Source organism: Rattus norvegicus, chromosome 17 (genome assembly GCF_036323735.1).
Source record: "Rattus norvegicus strain BN/NHsdMcwi chromosome 17, GRCr8, whole genome shotgun sequence".
NCBI classification, from domain to species: Eukaryota; Metazoa; Chordata; class Mammalia; order Rodentia; family Muridae; genus Rattus; species Rattus norvegicus.
Window position 1 is genome coordinate 87198631 of NC_086035.1, and position 5667 is coordinate 87204297.

The following is a 5667-nucleotide window of genomic DNA, read 5'->3' on the forward strand; positions in this document are numbered from 1 at the left end:
CTCCCAACCCTCCCCCCATTGCCGCCCTCCCCCCATAGTCTAGTTCACTGGGGGTTTAGTCTTAGCAGGACCCAGGGCTTCCCCTTCCACTGGTGCTCTTACTAGGATATTCATTGCTACCTATGAGGTCAGAGTCCAGGGTCAGTCCATGTATAGTCTTTAGGTAGTGGCTTAGTCCCTGGAAGCTCTGGTTGCTTGGCATTGTTGTACATATGGGGTCTCGAGCCCCTTCAAGCTCTTCCAGTTCTTTCTCTGATTCCTTCAACGGGGGATCTATTCTCAGTTCAGTGGTTTGCTGCTGGCATTTGCCTCTGTATTTGCTGTATTCTGGCTGTGTCTCTCAGGAGAGATCTACATCCGGCTCCTGTCGGTCTGCACTTCTTTGCTTCATCCATCTTGTCTAATTGGGTGGCTGTATATGTATGGGCCACATGTGGGGCAGGCTCTGAATGGGTGTTCCTTCTGTCTCTGTTTTAATCTTTGCCTCTCTATTCCCTGCCAAGGGTATTCTTGTTCCCCTTTTAAAGAAGGAGTGAAGCATTCACATTTTGATCATCCGTCTTGAGTTTCATTTGTTCTAGGCATCTAGGGTAATTGAAGCATTTGGGCTAATAGCCACTTATCAATGAGTGCATACCATGTGTGTTTTTCTGTGATTGGGTTACCGCACTCAGGATGATATTTTCCAGTTCCGACCATTTGCCTACGAATTTCATAAAGTCATTGTTTTTGATAAAGTGCTGACATTTTAAGAGACTGTGTGACTTTTAAAAGTTGGACCATGTTTCACGTTGTGATGTCAGTGTTAACGTAAGCTCTTGGGCACAAACAAGGAAGGTAGAGGTTGTGTTTTACTAGTAACGTGCTTGTGTGTTAAGTTGCAAGGGAACAGTTGTACTGGGTCATCTTCATCAACGTGATACAAACTGGAGTCACGTGGCAAGAGAGCGCCTCCACTGCAGGGACTGCCTCCATCTGATTGGCCTGTGGGCGTGTCTGAGACGAGGCATTTCCTTGATGGATGACTGATGCGGGGAGATCTCCTTACCTCAGGGGTTGCTGCTCTTAGGCAGGTGGTACAGCCTTTAGGAAGTGGGACTAATGGAAGGAAGTTAGGCCGCTGGAAACAGGCTCCTGAAGGGAATACCAAGAGCTGGTACCTTGCTGTGACTCTCTCCTGTGCTTTGTGGGGACCACGAGGAAACAGTTCTCCACTGCCACATGTTACTGCCTTGATGCCCGATACCAGAACAGGCCAAAAGCAACAGGGCCAAGCCGCCAAGAAACAAAACCATTGAAACCGCGACTCAAAATAAACCTTTCCTCCCGAGAAGTTCATTATCTCGGGAATTTGTTAGAGTATTGGAAACAGTGTGGGCTCAATAGCTAACCGTTTTTCCTCTCCAAAATATTTTAGGGAAAAAAGGTCAAGTAAGCTCTCTGAGTATGGGCTGGAGAGACGGCTCCACTGTTAAAGACTAGACTTTTATTTTGGTCTAGCATATTTTAATAAAATAGTATATTATTTTAAAATAAAATAATAAAATAATAAATCGTACTTTTTTTTTTTTACTAGAAAAATGTGTATTTTTTTTTTTTTTTTGGTTCTTTTTTTCGGAGCTGGGGACCGAACCCGGGGCCTTGCGCTTCCTAGGTAAGCGCTCTACCACTGAGCTAAAACCCCAGCCCCGAAAAGTGTGTATCTTGACTGGTATTTTCCAATTTGTTCATGTCTGTTCAATGGTAATTTTTGAAGAAATTGCTTCTCAAATACAATAAATACGTGGTGAATTGTTTTTGCGTTTACATGTATGTGTGTTGTGAATGTATACTTATGTGTGTGAAGGCCCATGGCTGACACTGCATACCTTCCTTGATCACAGTGATGAGTATTTTATGTTTGTGACAAGAAGATTTCTAATAATTTTAAACTATGGAAGAATTCCTTTCCTTGAATGGTACTGTTTAGGAAACAGGAACCTCGGTTGCCAAGTTGAATTTAAATGGCAGCCTGTGTGTGTGTGTGTGTGTGTGTGTGTGTGTGTGTGTGTGTGTTTTGAGGAGGTGTTCTAACAGCAACACTTACACAAAGGAGCAGGTGATTAACGTTACTTGGATTAAATTATTTGGGAACTACTGGGTCTTTGGGGTGGGGGCAGATGACGGGTTTTGGTTTAGCCCCTTAGGTTCTCACTCCGTAGGCAGCGCAGCTCCTTGGGAGAGGTCACCACACTGCTTAAATGGCTTAAATGGCTTAAATGGCTCCTCTTCCCGCTCCCGGGTTCCTGTTCCTCCTTCCCTCTCCCACCCTTCTGCCTTTCCATCCTTATCCTTTACCTCATGCCAAAGGCTCACAGTTAAAGCCCCCAGCATTAGGTCCTCAAAACACATCTGTAGGTGGTGCCGCGCTATGGTCTCCAGGAAGTCCCAGCGGTTTCACTTTATCTTCCTTCCGCTTACACTAGAGCCGGCTAGAGCCATCCAAACGGGAAGACAAAGCCGTGTCACACTGTTGAGGCATGGCTGTGTTCATATGTTTGCCAAGTAAGCTGACATGGAGGTCATTGCTCTATGGCCTTAGCCGAGTTGAATTGATTCTTCGTGGTTAACAGCGAGTTCAGCGTCCGCATGCTAAGCATCGGCGAAAGGACTTTGCTACCGGCCCTTGTTTTCCACACCAAGCCATGCGGAACATGACTAGGCCTCTCTCATTGATTTTTATTTAAAAAGGAGAGCTCTTTATAAAAAAAAAATCTCTAAACTATGACAGACTTTTACTCAGCAGTGGGGAGGGTCCCCATATCATAGGCGGGACCTCGGACCTTGAGAGACTTTGTCCCTCACCACGTTACCTGAGTCAGAAAATACAGAGGGGTCATCCAGTTGTCGCTCGCTCTCCACTGCAGGCATGTTCACTGTGCAGATTTTTCTCTAAGAAATGCCCTCGCTGGCAATGTGGCATTTGGATGGGAGAGAAAATTCTAATAGCATTTTTGCAGATAACGTATTTGTTTGTGATTGTTGTCGCGATGTCTGTCTTCTTCGTAAGGGCTTGGAAAGCCCTGTGGTGAATTGTTCGGTAGCGATTACCACCCTCAGCGAGTAAGTCAGCTAAGGCTCCTTCCCTGGGATCCCTGTAGTGCTAGAAAGAAACGGACTCCTGATGGCTGTCCTCAGTTACGCACAAACTGTGGCACACATGGGTGTGCACACAGATCAGCAAATATTAGTGAATAAGTAAATATTAGCAAATAAATACAACGTAAGAGTGACATTTCCCACCCCAGAGCAAGGGGAAAAATAAATTTGTAATTTTACCATAAAATTCAGGTCATGGATTTATATGGTAAAAGTGGGCAAGTGTCAAGACAGCAGGGTTTATTCTAAAGTTAAGAAGTGGCTTGTGGAGGAATGTCTTTATGTGTTTAATACGTTTAACTCGTGTGTATCTAATTTTCTCTGCCCCTACAGTCTTTGCAGATGTGTCGAGTGTACGTCAGCAGGAGGCACAGAGGAGAGAGCCTCTGACCTATGAGCATCTGACTAGCAGCCCAATACTCCCTGACAAAAGCAAGCCTGAGATGCCACCACTCAGGGGTCAGGGGTCCTAGACAGGGCAAGCCTGAGGTGCCACCACTCAGGGGTCAGGGGTCCTAGACAGGGCAAGCCTGAGATGCCACCACTCAGGGGTCAGGGGTCCTAGACAGGGCAAGCCTGAGATGCCACTGGTCCAGCACCATGCAGATGGGGTTTCAGGGAGACTATTCCCAAGATCACCTCTGCCTGGTGCCGTAATGCATGAGAGGGCATAGCACCCTTGAGACCACTCCTGAGATGACCCAGACACCCAGATACCCTGAGAACCACTAAGAAGAGAAAGTAAGTGGTGGAGAGATGGAAGGGAAACAAAAACAGAAGGATGTGGGCACAACGAAGAGAGGCAGAATTGGAGACTCAATGATCATGAGGAACAGCCTGATGTGAGTAGCCGGTGATGCCACCTGGGACCATGGTGGGGTCCTGGCCTGTGCTGCCACTAGGGCCATCTCTGGACCCATGGTCCTGGAGCAGCAGGGGTCTGTTACCATCCATGGCCACGTGGACATCTCTGATCTGGGCTGATGTCTGAGGGCTGTGCAGAACTGGTCCCACCCCTTGGCTGGGCATCTTGGGAGAGCTGACCCCACTCCAGCTAGCTGCAGTCTTTGGAAGATCTAACCCCACACATTTCAGGAAATGTAGGTGATCTGGCCCTGAGGATAGGAGCATGGGAAAGCTGGCCCTGCAATTTGTTTCCTGGGTGGTGCCATGGATGAAGGAGAGATACCCTCCTTTCCTTCTACCCCTTGCTGTCTGCAGCAGGTGGGAATCCCCCCTTAGCTCCCTGAGGTCATGAATGCAGGAAAGCTGTCTCTGGTCCTCTCCCGCTGCAGATCAGGTGTGGATCCTCCACCTTGCTGGGACAACACTGTAGAGCTGACCGTGGTGGCGGCAGCGGTGGCAGCGATGGTGGTGGTGGGGCCTGGGTGAACTAGCCCGAGGGCATGGGAATGAGAGAGCTAGTTCTGTCACTTGTCTGCTATGGGTCAGCATGGGTATGTGAGAGATGCCACCCCCTCACCCCTTGCTACCCACAACATGCAGGAATGCTGGTCCTGAGGTCATCAGAGCAGTAGATGTGGCCCTGTCCCCAACCTGGGCAGAATAGTAGAACTGCCCCCGGATGTGGGAGGTTTGGGTGAGCCAACCTGAGGGCATGAGCACAAGAGAGCCAGCTCTGCCTCTTCTCTGCTCTCCAGTGGCATTGGTGAGGGAGAGATTCCCTTCCCTCCCTTTTGCCCTCACCACCAGCGGTGGGTGGGAGAGCAGAGTTAGACAAAATTTCAACTGCAGTACTCTGGAGAGCAGACCCTGCACCCCATCTGCACACCACAGTAGAGCTGACCCCGATGGAGGGGGTTGTGGGTGAGCAGGCTCAAGGGTGAATGTGGGAGCTGGTGCTGCAACCTGCCTGTTAGGCGGCAGGCAGCATGGTCAAGGGAGTGATGCCTTCCCCAACTCTTGCCCCTTGCCGGCCCAGGTAGGAGAGCTGGTCCTGCCCCTCACCTGGGCAGCACAGTAGAGCTGCCCCTGGACATGGGGTTGCACATGAGCTGGCTCTGAGCCTGTGAGCCTCTTGTCTGCTGTGCAGTGGTTCAGAGGAGGGAGTGATGCCCTCCTCCCTTCCCTCATCCCTTGCTACCTATGGCAGGCATGGGAGATGGCCCCAGGGTTACAAGAGTGGGAGAACTGGCCATGTTCCTCAGTAGCTGCAACACTCAGGAGAGTAGGTCCTGCATCTTGCCTGGGCAACAGGGTAGAACTGGAGGGGGCAGTAGGGGTTTGCTGGTGAGCCAGTCCCAAGGGCATGAGATGGTCTAGGCAGAAGGCAGACCAGCTCAGGTAGCTCTCAGGCCCAGATCCAGGCTTTAAGTCAGCCTACCCCAATATATACTCCATTGATGGCTAGAGAACACTAAGGGGCCAGTCCTATGAATCCGAAAGTACAGGATCTCCATGACACAGGCCAACAACAGACTCAAGGGGAGTCCCAGGGAGGTTCGAATTGATAGAGTAGCAGAAGCCAGAGGTCTCCTACCAGACCAATGAGTCATCGCAGTGAACATT

General features: G+C 49.5%; 1 pseudogene; it reads left to right on the forward strand.

The window, feature by feature from the left end:
* Window positions 1-3458: 3458 nt before the first annotated feature.
* On the forward strand, window positions 3459-3559 carry LOC120098007 (small nucleolar RNA SNORA17; annotated as a pseudogene).
* Window positions 3560-5667: the final 2108 nt, after the last annotated feature.